This window comes from Pieris napi, chromosome 20, assembly GCF_905475465.1.
Source record: "Pieris napi chromosome 20, ilPieNapi1.2, whole genome shotgun sequence".
Lineage (NCBI taxonomy): Eukaryota > Metazoa > Arthropoda > Insecta > Lepidoptera > Pieridae > Pieris > Pieris napi.
Genome location: NC_062253.1, coordinates 9181605 through 9200725, shown reverse-complemented (window position 1 = coordinate 9200725; position 19121 = coordinate 9181605). Strand labels below are relative to the sequence as shown.

Genomic DNA, 19121 nt, shown 5'->3' with positions numbered 1-19121 from the left:
GTTTGGCTGCAGGTTTATGTACAAACCTCCAGGTTGGGTAAAGGGGAGCGGCGATAAACGCTTTTAATATTCGTCTATGGTAGCATTACAGAAAAATTGACAAATTCAATTCTAGCTTCATGTAAAGGTCGATTTACATCAAACGAGCGAATGCTCATTCTATCCCCACTACATCAAATTCTTCTAGTGTAAACAGGCGTAGAGCATTCTTTCGTTGTTCTTAGTGCGTTCGCAAAGATTCTATAGAATATTCTAAGAATGCTCGTTCGCTTGATGTAAACGGCGCATGAGCGCGCGAACAGTTGCTTAGAGCGTTCTAGCGTGTTCGGACGTGCTCGCGCCACTGAGCGGTCTTTTCAAAGCGTTCTTGTGTTCTAGCGATTGTTTACGTATCTTATCGATTAAATTATGGATTGGTCTCAAGTCAAGTAGAAAAATGTTTATTAATGATAGATTTTCTATCATTAATAAACATTTTTCTACTTTAAACTCTACTTTTAACTTTCTGCTAGTTTGTCATATGCAGGAATCGAGTCTCTAAAATTCGTACTTGATTTTCGAATTTTTTCGATGGTCAGAGATAGTAAATGATCAAAATCCTCCGGCGCCATTCTACAAAAGTTTTGGAATTGTCCACTTTCTTCTTGTTTTCGCATATCCGTCATTGTTTCACCTACATTATCCAGTGTCCTTCGATGCATTAAATTTGTAACCCACCAACGTCTCTTCCTTCTTTTATTTTTGAGTTTTCGCGACAAAATAATAAATGCAGCACTTGCAATAATGATATCGCTGTCAGAGTCAGACATAACGAAGCACTACCAATACTAACCACAGAATTGACACGAATGAGCAAAGATTCGATCTAGCTTTTGTTTACACTAAAAGCTTACGAAAGAATGCTCTTGTTCTAGCTCTAGCTCTATGTTCGTTTGATGTAAATCGATACCTCTAGCTTTCGTTTACACTAAAAGATTACGAAAGAATGCTCTTGTTCTAGCTCTAGCTCTATGTTCGTTTGATGTAAATCGACCTTTATATTAAGCATGTTGCGTGTTTGCAAAATTAACAGAATGAAGTTGCCCACGGAAGATGCTACGGTATTGGACATAATTTAAAAACAACATTTGAATAATAATAGAATTTATGTTACACTTAATGTAAGAGAATAATAATAAATATTTATTTATTTAATTTTTCAAATGTAAACTGAACTTTATTGACTATAATGACTCCTTTTCCAGTCTTTGATTATGTAATTGTAATTAATTATTTGCATGCAATCAAAAACTATTTATAATAATGCCAAAGAAGTATAACTTCTTACGCGCGTACATGAGTACACGCACCCTTTTTTTAAATTCATAATATATTTTCAAGCGAAGATAGGGGCTTGAACAAGTTCATTTTTGTAATAAGAGTCGGGGCCTCAGAGCAATTAAGCTTGTTATCGCCGGCCCTTTGTGCGCATCCAACGTTGTAGAAGGAAATTGTAATTTGGACTCGCAAAAAGTGATATTTCACACAATCAAGCTGCACGTTTCATACACGGTTTCGTGTTGAAGAGCTGAACTCAACTTTAAAATGAAGAATCAACAAAAAAGGTTGCAAACAAAATTTATAACGATTTTTAATCTATATATATAAAAATGAAACCCGTTTTCCGTTGTCACGACATAACATGAAAACGGCTTGACCAATTTGTCTGATTCTTTTTTTATAATATTCCTTGAAGTACGAGGATGGTTCTTACGGAGAGAAAAATTTAAAAAATTGAATGAAAAAGTCTAAAAACAACACTTTTCTATATTCCCATACAAAATATTCGTAATAATATTTAAAGGCAATTTGAACTTTAATACCATATCATAAAGTTCAAGTGTTAGTGGTGGGGTTCCGGGAAGGTAAATTTTATTTTTTGACATAATGTATTTGTTGTATTATCAACTTTCTTTTTTTAATCTTACTAGCTAAACCGGTGTGCCGAATAGCAGAATAAGTATTAAAAAAAAATAAAGAATCGACTGTTAGGCGGTACGATGTTCGCCAGGCCAGCTAGTTTTGGATAAATATTTACTACAGTTTGGTTTTTTAAAGAATTTGTAAGCTAAAGTCTACATGCCTATTGAGTAATTTGTCTTGTTAAATTGTCTTCTCTGAATCATAACTAAATAACTTCAGAAAGTTTCTTTCAATATTTAACAGCTCACGCCTAAAGACAACTTAAGATTCCTAAGATCACTTTGCCGACCGTTCTGTGGTCAACCGCTTTCTCGACATTCACCGCCATCTGTTTACACAGTCGATAACAAAAGCTTTATCTTTTCATAAAACGGCGCCATTTTCCAATTGCAATGAAATATTAAACTCTTATTATTTATTTTGTTTATTCCATTTCATTTGTCATGTTGCCACTCAAACAAAATATTGCTTTGCATGAAGTTTTATTGCAGGCTCGTTATTCTAGTGGTTGCGGAGGTCAAAATATATTTTGGATTTCATTCATTCAGTTTTATACCATTTCCGTTTTTATTTATTTTATCAGAGATGTCATTATAGGGCGAGATTTTTTCAAACGTGTAAAACAAATATATTTGAAAAAATCATTTTCACAAATACGTGTCTTAAACTTGTAGTCTACTTATAAAAACACACACCAATAATCATCATTTTAAAAATGTCCCATGTACCGCGTAATCATTGTTATCTAGTTACCCATAACACAGGTAACTAGTAGTGTGGGGACTAACGATAAATGAATTTTTTCACAACCTATTGTTATTATTTATGTATGTCTATATCTTCTATATATATAAAAATCAATTGCTGTTCGTTAGTCTCGCTAAAACTAGAGAACGGCTGGACCGATTTGGCTAATTATGATCTTAAAATATTTGTAGAAGATCGGGGAAGGTTTATACGATGGGAAACGTAAATAACAATTAAAGAAATAACATAAAACGACAATGAAATTTTCCTATAAAAACTGTTCTTAGTCAATTTGACGTCTTTTTAGTCACTTGGTAGTCATTTAATTGTAGATGCTTTCAGAAATATGTGTTTCATAGTATTAGTATGTAGTATGCTGTATGAGGTCCGATCTCTTTAGTCTGTTTTAAGTTTTAACAAAAATATAATATGTTGGTGAAACAAAGTTCACGGGGTCATCTAGTTTTCAATCAAAAATGTGCTTTTGTGCTAAGCAAAACATAATAAAATGTCATTCTAAATCCGTGGAATGACAAGTTAATTAAAACGTCATAAATATCAAACGCAAACTAGGTGACATAGTTAAAACTTATACTAGTTAATTGTCGCTCCGAAGTTTACATAGTCGTTCAAAAGCGCAACACGAAATTACTTTACACCTAACTAGCTTTAGACCTCGCTTGTTTGTAAATTCTATCGTCGATATGTATATATATTATATATTTTCACAGAATAGGTGGCAAACGGGCAGGATCTCACCTGATGTTAAGTGATAAATTCGCCCATGGACAGTCTCATCTCCAAAAAGCTCGCGGGTGTATTTTAGGAATTGGTAAACTTGAAGGATCCGAAGTCTTTTTTTTATGTAATAGGAGGCAAATGACACTAACATTGCCAGAAAGCTCACAAGTGCGTTGCCGGCCTTTCAAGATTTGGTACGACCTTTTCTTGAAGGACCCTAAGTCGAATTGGTTCGGAAATATTTCAGTGGGAAGCTGGTTCCATGTAGAGGTGGTGCGTGGCAAAAATTGTGAGTGTCCATGGGCGGCGGTATCACTTAACATCAGGTGAGCCTCCTGCCCGTTTGCCTCCTATTACATTAAAAAAAAAAACTAAAGTGCTCTTGTGTCTCCGTCTCTCATTGTATCTATGTTGTGATGAAAAGAGACAGATGAGACCGCCGTTAAGTTCTTTGGATTGGTGCAATTAGACTGAATTATTATATAAAAGAACCTAGTAAAGAAAATGAATTAAATAAATGAATTTAATTAGTGAATAAGTGCACGTCTCAAACGGGTGTTTAAATCGCATTTGAAACAAACGCCGGTCCACCGAGACACTGCCGAGCTCGCTTAATTTAATTTCAGGATTGCAGATAACCGTTTAAACTGTATGGGAATTCTGAAGCTATTATCATCCCAAGTGAGGCTGGAATAAATTGGTATTTAGGTAGACTTAGGTACACATCTCAAACTTGGGTACGCTATAACAGAGTATATAACAACAGATGTCTGAAAAGGTAGACGAAAAAAATAAAGTGGAAAAGTGAATCAAGTATTAAACTAGTGTCCAAGGATCAACAACAAACAATATATTTATATATTTTTTTAAAATATACTTTTGTAAATTAATGTATTAAGATCAGACTACCTAAATACTAAATAAATTCAAAGCCCTTGTTAAACGAAAATTAATCAACAAAGCTTTTTATAAATTTGAGGACTACTTAAATGATCCTAATCCTTGGGATTGAATTGCTCCAGTTCAAACAATTTGTATGACAATACTTGGCGATTAAAAAGAGTGGCGGAAAGTTTCTTGACAGTTCTTCTTACCCGCTCTACGCCCTTGACTTGCGAACTGGTAGTACATGTAAATTTATGATTAATTTAACTTGACGATTCAAAAGTGTTACTTGGTTACCCACTTGAATAAAGATATTTTGAGTTTGAGTTTTACCAACCCATATATAAAATACCCATAAATATACATAATAGTCCCATACCCCTAACGATAAAATCATTTAAATAAATAAATGTAATCTTAAAGGATCCGAAGGATACTTCGATAAAAATCACTGAAGGGGAAAATTAAAAATTTATGGCGTCTTGCAGATGCTAAGAATTCGGGAAAGTAATTTGAGGAGATTAGGAGAGATTTTATGCTCTGAATAAATTGGTAATACGAATTCGTTCTAAATAATTCTGATTGCAATATCAAAACATGCTAAAACTACTGTGGATTACATTTCGATAATAATAATAATGTTTATTTTCTTCTCTCACATATACATACAAGGTTATTATGATTAAACTAAGATGATAACATTAGGAAGTGTATGTGAGAGACTGCCTTGCGATTCTGTAACTCACTTTTCGAACTCACACAGCGGTTTTCGCATCGGCGGTCGCTCTCAAATCAGTCGTGAAGCAGTCATTTTATGATTTGGCATTCTGAGAAGGTAGGAGCTTGTAGTTTATTGTTTATCAATGAATGAATAATGAAATAGAAAATGAAAATGAAATAGAAAAATGAGTTACAGAATCGCAGGGCTGGTCTCTGTAACAGGAGACCTGAGTGGCAGATAGCCAGCCTCTCCACCACCGGACTGGAACAGGTACAATCAGGTCATTGTCATAAGATACAATAGAAGAAAATAAGTATAATTATAATACGTAGTACTGAATCGGTACGGTCCAATTGTAGAAGAGAAAGTGGTCAGTATGTATGTGTCATAAGTAAAATCATTAGTTTTATAATAAATCTATCGAAGACAAACCGCAGACACCTCGACGTCCGTCGTTCTACAACTGAGCGTTAAGGACATTTTTTTCAAGTATTTCCGAATCAATTCTTAAAAGGCCGGCAACGCAACTGCGAGCATTCTCGCAATGTGAGTGCCGTATACACACATCAGGTAAGCCTCCTGCCCCTTTGCATCCTGTTACACAAAAAACAAAAAAAAAAAACTTAAAAATAAGTACTTGTACGTATATTACGAAAATCTAATGGCGATATTTCGAACCGATACGAAAGAAATACGAACATCGTATTAAAGCCTATTATTACAAAAGCACTTCGGATCCGAATCCATCGGATGGATTTGGTTTCGTAACCATAGATATGAAGAAATTGCAAAATGATGATTTGAATGAGATCCTTATATTTCCGATAAACGTGTATAAAAACTGATAACAAATTTAAAACTTTAAAAAAGCTTTCCATCATATAAACTTGCAATTTAATAGTGGAAAAGCATTGTACAACTGTTAAGTGAATAAAAACTAATACTGTTTTAATTCAAGAAAATATGTTTTTTTACAAAAAAAATGACTAAATATGTGTCATTTACTGCTATTAATCTCTTATATAATTGTTTCTCGGATTCCTTTGAAATTTAACTGTAAAACTTGCTTCGACTGATGATTAAATGTTAAATTATTTGTCGATTACAATAAGCTATTGTTTTTGTTACATATAATAAATAAATATTATCCTTAAAATATATTAAGTAATAAAAAATATTTTGATTTAAAAGATTGGTGCTATGTTAATCGAGAATTAATTTTTTTAACGTTATTAAAATGCTAATATTGTCTTCCGTGGAGAAATATTTTGGTTTTAATATAATAATAACTATAAATGTATTTGTAAAATTCAGAGTTCGGCTCGAGAATTGACAAGTGAGTTAATAGTGAACACCTGAAAGATACATAGTGTTATTTTGTGTACTACGAATAAGTTTCCGTGGTGTAGCGGTTATCACATCTGCCTAACACGCAGAAGGCCCCCGGTTCGATCCCGGGCGGAAACATCTTTTTTTTAATATTTTTGTGCTAAAAACAATTGCAATGCAATATACGAAATTAAATCAGGCGTATTAGCCCGGTCAATTTAGACCAAAAAATGAGAGTGAAGTTACATTAAGTCCCAACAAGCTGAATTTCAGTGAAATTGTTCAAAACATAATTATAAACAATGTCTAGAAGTTCCCCATCATTCCCGTGTAAGGAAATTTTTTTATTCAAGTTCAAAGGTAAAAAAAATGATTTTTTCGCGATTTTCAGCAAAACGGTAAGTTGTATCATAAAAGTACATTAGACAAAAATTGTAGACCATAAAATTATCTATAAAAAATGTTTCAATACTTTTTTTCTTACAAGCCACCGTTTCTGAGATATAACGATTCAAAAAGGTATAAAATTTGACCGGAGTATATAGCTGAAAACAATAGATTTGAATTAGGAATTGTAAATTCCGAAACTTCGCCCATAATGGTAGGGGAGCCCAAGAGGGGATTTCGGGATTTACTAAAGCGCGGCAGATTAATATATAGGGGGATACCTTGTACCCGGTTAAGTACCTCCACAAAATATGAGGCCCATATATAAGGCCGCGCGTGAAGGAGACAGGATCAGATTAGTAAAAAAAAATTGACCATCAGAAATTCCCGAGCGCGTCAGATTAAGGTAGGGTGAGTTAATTACATCCTAAAAAGTGTATATTCCACTAATCTGACAATTTGAGAGTGACGGAAAAAAAGGGGAGGGCAACAAAGTTGTAAAAAAAAAACGTCATCTCGACATTCTCGAGCGTAGCTAATTTTTTTTTTATTTTGAAGGAAATAATTCAAGAATAATGAAAAATATATAATCTGACGATTTCCGCAAGCCGCAAGCAACAAAAATTCGTCGATAAAGTTAAATGCGTGCAGCTGCGTGATGCCTACATTTCCTTAAACCGATTGGAATCTACTAAACGGCGTTCTAAATATTTCCCTCAAAATTACATTTCCTGTGAATTTGAACCGATTCGGAAAGATAGATTTTGAGAAATTTTGAAAAATCTTAAAAAAATAAGAAATATTTTTTTTTAAAGTGGTTTCTTTATCGATCAACTTCAAAAACTAATCCGCCTTTGAGCTTGAAAAACCACGTCGATCACCACCAAGCTGGTCAAAAGCGGTTGATTCGTTCGAGAGATATCGTGAACGAAAGAAACCCGAAAAAGTGTTTTTTCGGGATTACTCCGAAATTTGTGGTTCGATCAATTAAAATTGCAAAATTACTTATGAGGATGATAAAAATGCGTCGAATGCCACCCACCGCGTGAAAATTGCTTGATCCATTCAAAAGTAATTGCGGTTTGAAAATTCCAAAAATAGTGTTCTATGAAACTTCTATCAGACTTTCGAGCTGGGAGAGCTCAAATGCATCGAAATGTTATTTCTTTGAACTCAGCGAGCTCAAAATATCAATTTTAAGCGCCCAGGAATGGAATTAGCGGGAAGTTGCAGGGATGGCCCTTTAGGTGAACCGTTTTTCTAAAAAAAATTTGTCAGATCAGGCGAATCCCTCTAGATAATCGTCAGATTATGAGACAGTACGTTTAGAACATAAAGATGAACCACATATATCTTAATCTGACGCGCTTGAGTATTTCAAAATTGCGATTTTTTTTTGCAAATTAAGAAAATGGCTGTGGGTTTGCGTCCCATCGAAATCGTCAGATTAGTGAATGAGAGCTTTTTTTTGGTGCACTTAACACTCCCTTAGAAAATCTGACGCGCTCGATAATTTTTTTTTTTTTTTCATTTTCAACCCTTAAATACAACCACCCGCATCATGCAAACGATCAGATTAACATACGTACATTATTAAAAATACGTAGGGCATAGATGCTATCAATATCTGACGCGCTCGAGGATGTCCATGCAACAGTTTTTTTTTACATATTTAACTATCTATAGCCGCTTTCCCCACCGATGAAAAGGAATTTATCATATAACATTTTTTTCTTCTTTTTATCTAAGCTTTGCATCCCAATAGGTCTCTACGACGCTCGAGTAAATCCCCATTTAGCATCGTGGGCTCCCCTACCATAATAACAACGGCTGCTATTTCCAACGATTTAATTAATTATCCCTTAGGCTAAAATGTATTTACCGACCCAAACAATTTACATACAATTTAGACATTTTATTTTAAAAATAAGTTTAACATAATAATATTATTCCGCGTATCTACAGACTAAACAAGTCGCAATTTTAAGGTATTTTGCCGTAACAAGTCTTCTAGCGTTGCAGGTCCGTGAGTAGCAATTACTTTATATAGGCACAAAACCTGCTTGTTTTTGGTTATATAGCCATTGCGTATTATTTTGTTTATAAAAACATCGTGAACATTTTAAAAATGGAAATTTCACTCATAACCGGAAGCGGAAGCCGCTGTAAGAATAATTAAACTCATTAATGTTTGGGTTTATTGACTCGTTATTTCGTTTCAATCAGATTACTGTTGACGTAGTTTCCGTTGATTGCGCTTTTGAAATAATGTCGAAATTATTCATAATATATGGATGAATTGTTTTGGTAATTATATTCCAAAAAATATTTTGCTGTTTAAAATTAAATCTAATAATTTTAACTACATTTTCACCGTAGTATTAAGTATATTTGGGTGTTTAGAACTCAACAAGATACTAATATTATAGCTAGGTAATATTTGATTGTTTTCTTATTTACATTGGTAGGGGAGCCCAAGAGGGGATTTCGGGATTTACTAAAGCGCGGCAGATTAATATATAGGGGGATACCTTGTACCCGGTTTAGTACCTCCACAAAATATGAGGCCCATATATAAGGCCGCCCGTGAAGGAGACAGGATCAGATTAGTAAAAAAAAATTGACCATCAGAAATTCCCGAGCGCGTCAGATTAAGGTAGGGTGAGTTAATTACATCCTAAAAAGTGTATATTCTACTAATCTGACAATTTGAGAGTGACGGAAAAAAAGGGGAGGGCAACAAAGTTGTAAAAAAAACCGTCATCTCGACATTCTCGAGCGTAGCTAATTTTTTTTTTATTTTGAAGGAAATAATTCAAGAATAATGAAAAATATATAATCTGACGATTTCCGCAAGCCGAAATAACAAAAAATCGTCGATAAAGTTAAATGCGTGCAGCTGCGTGATGCCTACATTTCCTTTAACCGATCGGAATCTACTAAACGGCGTTCTAAATATTTCCCTCAAAATTACATTTCCTGTGAATTTGAACCGATTCGGACCGATAGATTTTGAGAAATTTTGAAAAATCTTAAAAAAATAAGAAATATTTTTTTTTAAAGTGGTTTCTTTATTGATCAACTTCAAAAACTAATCCGCCTTTGAGCTTGAAAAACCACGTCGATCGCCACCAAGCTCGTCAAAAGCGGTTGATTAGTTCGAGAGATATCGTGAACGAAAGAAACCCGAAAAAGTGTTTTTTCGGGATTACTCCGAAATTTGTGGTTCTATCAATTAAAATTGCAAAATTACTTTTGATGATGATAAAACTGCGTCGAATGCCGCCAACCGCGTGAAAATTGCTTGATCCATTCAAAAGTTATTGCGGTTTGAAAATTCCAAAAATAGTGTTCTATGAAAATTCTATCAGACTTTCGAGCAGGGAGAGCTCAAATGCATAGACATGTTATTTCTTTGAACTCAGCGAGCTCAAAATATCAATTTTAAGCGCCCAGGAATGGAAGTAGCGGGAAGTTGCAGGAATGGCCCTTTCGGTGAATCGTTTTTCTAAATTTTTTTTGGCAGATCAGGCGAATCCCTCTAGATAATCGTCAGATTATGAGACAGTACGTTTAGAACATAAAGATGAACCACATATATCTTAATCTGACGCGCTTGAGTATTTCAAAATTGCGATTTTTTTTTGCATATTATGAAAATGGCCGTGGGTTTGCGTCCCATCGAAATCGTCAGATTAGTGAATGAGAGCTTTTTTTTGGTGCACTTAACACTCTCTTAGAAAATCTGACGCGCTCGATAATTTTTTTTTTTTTTCATTTTCAACCCTTAAATACAACCACCCGCATCATGCAAACGATCAGATTAACATAAGTACATTATTAAAAATACGTAGGGCATAGATGCTATCAATATCTGACGCGCTCGAGGATGTCCATGCAACAGTTTTTTTTTACATATTTAACTATCTATAGCCGCTTCCCCCACCGATGAAAAGGAATTTATCATATAACATTTTTTTCTTCTTTTTATCTAAGCTTTGCATCCCAATAGGTCTCTACGACGCTCGAGTAAATCCCCATTTAGCATCGTGGGCTCCCCTACCACATTGCATTGGCTTCAAAACTACAGGACCGATTTGAAAAAATCTTTCACTATTTGAAGCCTAAAAATTAGATCCAATATCGTGGAAACTATTGACAATAGAGCAAAGTGATATACATATTAGTTTTAAAGAAAAAATAAATATCTTTAAAAGTCATGAATACTATATATCTATTACATATTTAATTAAATAATTATACTGCCGGGACCAAACGCTATTTCGTTTTACTTTTTTGAATGTCTCTGTTTTACAGGTTAAACAAGTCATATTTAAAATCGAGGATTTTGTTTAAAATTGTGTAAAATAAAGCCGGCAACGCACTCGCGAGCCCTCAGCATTGAGAGTACGCAATAAAAAAGGTAACCAAATAAACAATAAATAATGAAATTTATAAAAAAAATATTTTATTAATACTTGCGCGTGCTGTCACAATTGTTAATAATTCATATCACTTGTTTGCGTTTAATTAAATAATTAAAATGTTTTGTAGTCAGCTAATTAAAAATGTAGGCCACTTTTTGAGGGCAGCGCATTTGACATAAATCTGTGAATTCGGGATTTCTCATTAATTTAATTAAAAGGTTGTGGGGAATAAAAAGGGTTCTACAGTAATTTTCTGGAGTTGGCAGAATTTTCTATGCTCTTTAAATTAACGCAGGTATCCAGTATTCTGTTATTTATTTTAGATCACATATAATTATGAGTTTATTCTGTTTTGTACGCTGCTGTTTCACCACGCCTAATTTCGCAATTCAACTGTTATGTTTAAATAAAACTTATTTGACTGGTATAAACGGGATTCATAATTTTACGTAATAATAATGGTAACATTACACATGCCACTGATATAGCAATTGAGTGCCTCAAAAAAAAAAAAGACTGGAATCATACATTTTTAATAAAAAAGTTTATACATTATATTCAATTGTTAGTATGAGAAACCCTTTATGATAAACCAGATAAAGAAATTGCGTGCCTCAATATAAAAAAATGTCATTTGTTTTTTAAATACGATAGTCTATGTTATGTGCACAGATTATGAAATAATACAATTTTAATAAAAAGGTTTATACATGATATTCAATAATTGTTAGTATGAACCTTTTCGAGTTAAAGACTACCTCCAATAATTAGCAGTCTCCCTTGATTGGGCCACCTGAAACCAGTCGTTGCCTTGATCTTTTAATTCGTATTTCTACCTACCGCCACCTTTTTCCCAAAGTTAGGTAAAAAAGTATTTAATATCGGTTGAGTGAATATTTTTAACATAAAACCTTCACTAACAGATCATATTCACATTAATTAATCCCTCGAATCCATTTCATACAGAACAACTAATTCCGAACGGAAATTGAAAACAAGCTTAAATATTTTATTGTTAACTTTCCAATATTCAACGTTCGTTAAATTGTTATACGAGAAACAGAAACTTTGTTACTAATTGGAAACCTATATTTTTAGTAACGATTATTCAGTGAGTCTACCCTGTATAGGTCTTTGCTTCAGATTGTTCTATATTTCTTTAATGACGAATCACAAGTGTACATTATGTTACCTACGTGAATAAATGATTTTTGAATTTTGAATTTTTTTTTTCACATCGTTCTCCCACAATACTGGCTCAAACTCAAACTCAAACTCAAAATATCTTTATTCAAGTAGGTAACCAAGTACACTTTTGAATAGTCAAGTTAAATTAATCGTAAATTTACATTTACTACCAGTTCGCAAGTCAAGGGCGTAGAGCGGGTAAGAAGAACTGGCAAGAAACTTTCCGCCACTCTTTTTAATCGCCAAGTATTGTCATACAAATTGTTTGAACTGGAGCAATTCAATCCCAAGGATTAGGATCATTTAAGTAGTCCTCAAATTTATAAAAAGCTTTGTTGATTAATTTTCGTTTAACGAGGACTTTGAATTTATTTAGTGATAATTCTCTAATTGCGCTTGGGAGTTTGTTGTAAAAACGAATACAATTTCCATATAAGGAGTGATTTATCTTTTGGAGCCTGGTTGGTCGTACACTCAAATTAGTTCTATTTCGCGTATTATACTGGTGAAAGTCACCATTTGTTTTAAAATCGTTTATATTTTTTTGGACATACAACAAGGCTTCAAGAATATATTGACCAGATAGTGTCATAATATTTAATTCCTTAAACTTATTCCGTACCGACTCCCTCGGAGAAACACAACAAATACCCCGAACAGCCCGCTTCTGCAGCACAAATATGGATTGAACCTCTGCAGCAGCACCCCACAATAAAATGCCGTACGACATAACGCTATGAAAGTAGCTATGATACACAATTTTAGCCGTGTCCTCATCAGTAAACTGTCGGATTTTCTTTACTGCATATGCTGCAGAGCTCAGCCTATTCGAAAGAGTCTCTATGTGTGGGCCCCATTGGAGTTTACTATCTATTGTTATGCCTAGAAAAACAGTTTTGTCAACAAAGTTTAGTTCACTGTCCTTAATTTTCAGGTTACCAATATCTCGCTTTACGCTAGTAGTTGTAAATCTAATACATTTTGTTTTATTCTCATTAAGCAATAAGTTATTTACATTAAACCAGTTAACTATACGAGAGATAGAATTGTTTACATCGTCCAATAATACGTTATTCCTATTCACTTTAAATAGAAGTGAAGTGTCATCAGCAAACAATACCATCTCATGAACTTCGTTGACAAAGAATGGGAGGTCATTTATGTAAATCAGAAATAAGAAAGGCCCGAGAATCGATCCTTGGGGGACGCCCATTGATACCTGCGAACCCGGAGAGGTGACTCCATTGACATGAACTCTTTGGATCCTTCCCTTTAAATATGAATTCATCAGGCTGGAAGCTTTGCCATCAACGCCATAGTGTTGAAGCTTTCCAACGAGTATATCAGGATGAACACAGTCAAAGGCCTTTGACAGGTCACAAAAGACGCCGACTCCATCATATGATTCTTCCCAGGCGTTAAATATGTCCGAAATCAACTTCACACCGGCATCGATTGTGGAGCGACCCTTAGTGAAACCATACTGTTTATTATGTAAGAGTTTATTTTTATTAAAATGTAAAGAAAGCTGGTCTAGCATTATCTTTTCAAAAACTTTGCTCAACGCAGGGAGCACGGAAACAGGTCTGAAGTTTGACGGATCAGACTCACTAGCTGCCTTGAACAATGGTGTAATCTTACTTAATTTCATTTCGTCCGGAAAGACTCCACAATCGATACAGCTGTTAAAAATTATAGACAATTCAGAGCTTATTACATTAATAACGGAATTTAAAATGACTGTTGACATACCCCATATATCTTTACTTTTTTTTAAATTAATAAGCTTAAAAGTTTTAACGATATCATTACAAGTTATATGTTTAAACTGAAATTTAATATTACATTCAGGTACACATTTTTCTAGCAATGAGATCGCAGCAGCAGGTGAAGAATCTAGGGACTTGGTCGTATTTAGTGGTACATTTGTAAAGAACTCTTCAAAAGAAGAAGCTACCTCTGGGTCAGATTTTATTAACTTCCCTTTAACTTTTAACATATAATCAGTTCGTTTGTCAGACGTTTTACCTGATTCTTCATTTATTATTTTCCAGGTAGCTTTTACTTTATCCATGCTATTTTTTATTTTTGAACTTAAATATTGAGACTTTGCAGTTTTGCAATCTTTTTTGAAATTATTTGAATACAACCTAACATATTCCCTAAATTCCACACTAGTGTTATATTGCATTTCGTCATAGATTTCATATAATTTTAACCTTTTCCTGTGTAACTCCTCATTTGCCCAGTCACAGAAACTTGTTTTCTCAGAGACCAATAAAGTCTTTTGAGTAAATACTTTCTTGAATTCATCAATAAATGATCCAAAAAAAGTATTGTATAAATTATTAGGGGATGAGTTGCCACACAGAAATGGCATTCTATAGACCAATGCTTCTCTAAATCTGTCCAAACGGTCATTTGTAATAGGAGTTATCACAATTTTCTTCTTTTTACATGTTTTTTGTTTCCTTAATTGGAATTCAAACCATTGACCAGTGTGATCAGATTTAAATCTATTGAAAATACAAACATTCAAAGGGGCTATGTCACTATATATGTTATCTATACAAGTTGCGGTGCTAGCTGTTATTCTTGTGGGTGAATGAAATTGATTTATTAAATTGTATGAACGAAAAAGACTAAGTATGCGTACACTTGAATTAGAATGACAAAGTAAATTGACATTAAAGTCCCCACACACAATTAGCCCTTTATTACACTTTACTAATTTACACAATATCTCCTCTAATACATTTTCAACATTATTATAGACAGCTGATGGAGGACAATATAGACATACAACAATGAATTGCTCCAGTTCCACACAGGAGATTTCAATAGTTAGTTCTACAGAGAGGCTGATAATATCCTTTCTTTCTTTGCATTTAAGTTTTTTACTTATTAGGATTAATGAGCCACCATGAATTGCATTTTCTCTGCAAAACACACTACCAACCCTGTGGTTACAAAAATTAAACAAAACTTCATATTTTTTTAGCCAGTGCTCTGTTATGCACAAAAAGTCTATTTTTTGACTATTCAAGAATAGTTCAATTTCTAATTCTTTATTTTTCATCCCCTGTATATTTTGATGAACCACAATAATTTTTTGGGAATGAATTTTATCACATATTATACTTACCTTATTATTGCAAGAGTGGTGCTCTGTTGTCCTATTATCTAATTTAAATAAATATTATTTGGAATTTCTTCCAAGGTCTTATAATCTAATGCTTGCTCAATAGAAGCAAGGGGTCTAGCCAAATTCTTGGCTGTCATCTCTATAAAATATGATAGCGAAACAGCTATCTGTCTTTTTAAGAAAGCAGGTAGGTAATAATATCTACCCTTTGTAATAAAAAACTTTTTTGTATACCTATTGGTATCTATGACACAAAATTTATCATTATACATTGCCAATGTATGCAATGCTGCTCGAGCACAGACCGCAGCTGGAAAAATTCTTGCACAGAACTGTCAAATATCTTAGTAAGATGAATAGCATAAGAGGTGATGCGGGTCCCGCCGGCCAGCGTTCTTCGACTCACCCATAAATATCATGAGGACACTTCCGGAGTAATTGTCGGACCTGGACCACCCGGACCTGTCCCTGGGGGTAGACGCTAATTTAACTACTGGCGCTTTCACCCGGCACCAAAACAAAATTTATCAATTCATAGTATGCAGTTATCGACAATACAATATACAATTTAAAACAATATGGGCAATCAATTACAATTTTATATCAGTCCATACGAAATAAATTTATTGAGTTCGTTTGCTCTAAATAATAGTGATATATGTAACATATTTATTGATATTATTTCGAATCGCGCTCCGCACGCGTCATAAATATTATTTAGAATAACCAAATAAAATGTAGACAATTTTTCAGTTTTTATTAAATATTTAGTCATGTCGAAATACTGTAGGTTTTATAATACATATTTAGACCAGGCTCCTTACTCTGTAGCTTCCAAAAGCGGTACTGACGCAGAGCTGTGATCTCAGATCTATCTGTTCTTTCCTTCTGTTTTCTGGAGGTACGGTAGTGCATTACAAGAGTAGCTAATTGAAGCGCAAGGCCACTAGACGCTCTACACAGTACACGTTCTCATTGTAAAAATCTAATATATAAAATTCTCGTGTCACGATGTCCGTTCCCATATTCCTCCGAAACGGCTCGATCGATTCTTATGAAATTTTGTATAATATTCATTATTTAGTAAGTCTGAGAATCGGCTACTATCTATTTTTCAAATCCCTCAGTGATAAGGGGCGTCCACCCCAATTTTTTTTATTTTGAAGACAATTTTTTATTGTTACAATACAACCCCTAATTTTCACCCCTCTACGATCAATCCCTATTTTTTATTATTGATAGTTATTTTTATTGAACTGATAAAATGTTTTCTAGAAATAATATAAATGGCAAAACGATGTTTGCCGGGTCAGCTATTATTTGTATATAAGTGTTAAAAATCTTATATTTTATTAAATTTCTTAACACCAGATTTGACACCTTAAAGTGTCAGAAATATGAAACGCTGGCATCTTATTTATCTCTCGATAAATGGAAGCAGACAACGCTTTCAAAATAATGAAACTGAAGTCAATTGAAAATTTTAACACAGCGAAGTTTGGCCAGGCGGGTGTGGCTTCATAAATAACTTAAAGGTTTGCTAAGATCACCTGATCCTGAGTGTTTTTGATAATAAAAGTCAAGTATGATTGAGAACTGTCTTGGGATTTTTAATAAGTTCGCTATAATATTTTAATGGGCAGGAGGGGGCCGATGGCTGGCCATGCGTCATACTCGTGAACGGGTGCTACTTGTGGTGAATGGTCGTACTTGAATTCGTGTTGTTCCCACGAGAATGTATGCGTGGTCCTATTTACCATGCCTCCTGCTGATAGAGGACAAGTCTTTGTTTTTTTTTAAGTTATGTTATTATTATTAACTACTTAATATGTCATGTGGAACATGGTGTAATGGTTGTAGCTCCTTACAAACGTTGTGTAAAAAAAATGGTGATTAAAAAGAGAGGCGGAGAGTTTATTGCCAGTTCTTCTCTTCCGTTCTACGCCCTTGATTTGAGAACTGGCAGTGAATGTAAAATTAGAAGCATTAATACGTATTTCTTTACTGACTAGTCATAAGTGTACATTATGTTACCTATATGATTAAATGATTTTTTACTTTTCTTTACTAAATGATTGCATTGGTTCATGGGGTACAAGTCTAATGCTTAGCGGCTTTAATCAGAATACGTAGTTTTTAGATGGTTTTCTTACGTCTGAAAATCCTTTAAAATAAGAATCTATATATATAAAAATGAAACCCGTTTTCCGTTGTCACGACATAACATGAAAACGGCTTGACCGATTTGTCTCATTTTTTTTAATAATATTCCTTGAAGTAAGTACGACGATGGTTCTTACGGAGAGTAAAATAAAAAAAATTTAGTGAAAAAGTCTGAAAACAACACTTTTCTATATTCCCATACAAAAGATTCGTAATAATACTTAAAAGTCAATTTGAACTTTAATACCATATCATAAAGTTCAAGTGTTAGTGGAGGGGTTCCGGGAAGGTAAATTTTTATTTTTGACATAATGTATTTGTTGTATTATCAACTTTCTTTTTTTTATCTTACTAGCTAGACCCGTGTCCCGAATAGCAGAATAAGTATTTAAAAAAAAATAAAGAATCGACTGTAAGGCGGTACGATGTTCGTCAGGCCAGCTAGTAGCTTAATAAGTATGTCGGCACTATAACTAGTAATTTTTGATACATTCCTTGTAAAAGTCACTCACGAAATGAATTTTGACATCGAATCGGAGTAATATCTGTCCCATTGGGTAATTACATCAATTACACATTTTTTTTTATTTTAATCATCTTCAATTAGCCTCTTGGCTTTTATCAGATTTTATGATATTTTGACTCAATTAGGGAATGCAAATCCAATAATTTGTTTGCATTCCGTAATTTACAAACTACAAACTCCTTTTGTATTGTTCGGTTGATCTTTTAATGTCTTGGTAAAAGTGGTAATTCCCAAATATTTATGGTTGTCATTTCGTGTCAACCACGGCGCACCGCTCATATTTCGCAGTTTTGTTTTGTATTAGCCGCTGTAGGATTTCGATAATAGAGCGGCTTGCTGACCCCCAGAGCTGTGTCCCATCGGACCATATTGGTTTTATGATAGTTATGTAAATAAGAAGAATATTCTTCACACTGTGTGCAGTTTTACTACCTAATAGCCAGTAAACAATATACACAATGCTATTATATACACTTTTATAACACTCATATTGTTACAATAAATTTGAGAACACATATTCTGTAGCACCATAGACAAAAAATCTGAACAAGTCAGAAATGCAATTTCTCCGACTCGAGTGACGTGTCTCTCGAATAAATTAAACATAGAAGTATCACTTGCAACTCTTTGTTTTGAGTTGACTCCGTCGCCTTAATTGTTGGCAAGATTTTAATTATGCCCAGTGATGTTTTCTTTCTTAGAAATTTTATTTCATCTTTGGACCTAACATAATATAATAATAATAATAGTTTATTTTTATTTTTAGAACGAAGTTCCTTTCGGTAGGTTTGGAGGAGATAGGGATTTTGCTTCGCGACCGAACTGAAAAAAATGTGATAGTAAAACCGTAAAAAAAAGTCCGTGGAATAAAACCGTTAAATGAGACGTGCGACGCGACAG

General features: G+C 33.8%; 1 protein-coding gene and 1 non-coding gene across 3 annotated transcripts in view; one reads left to right on the top strand and one right to left on the bottom strand.

The window, feature by feature from the left end:
- The window catches only part of LOC125059808 (syndecan), a 268128-nt gene that overhangs the window by 48488 nt on the left and 200519 nt on the right, over positions 1–19121 (bottom strand). The window lies entirely within an intron of this gene.
- Positions 6451–6523, top strand: Trnav-aac. Its single transcript has one exon. It is a non-coding gene; the product is annotated as a tRNA-Val (tRNA).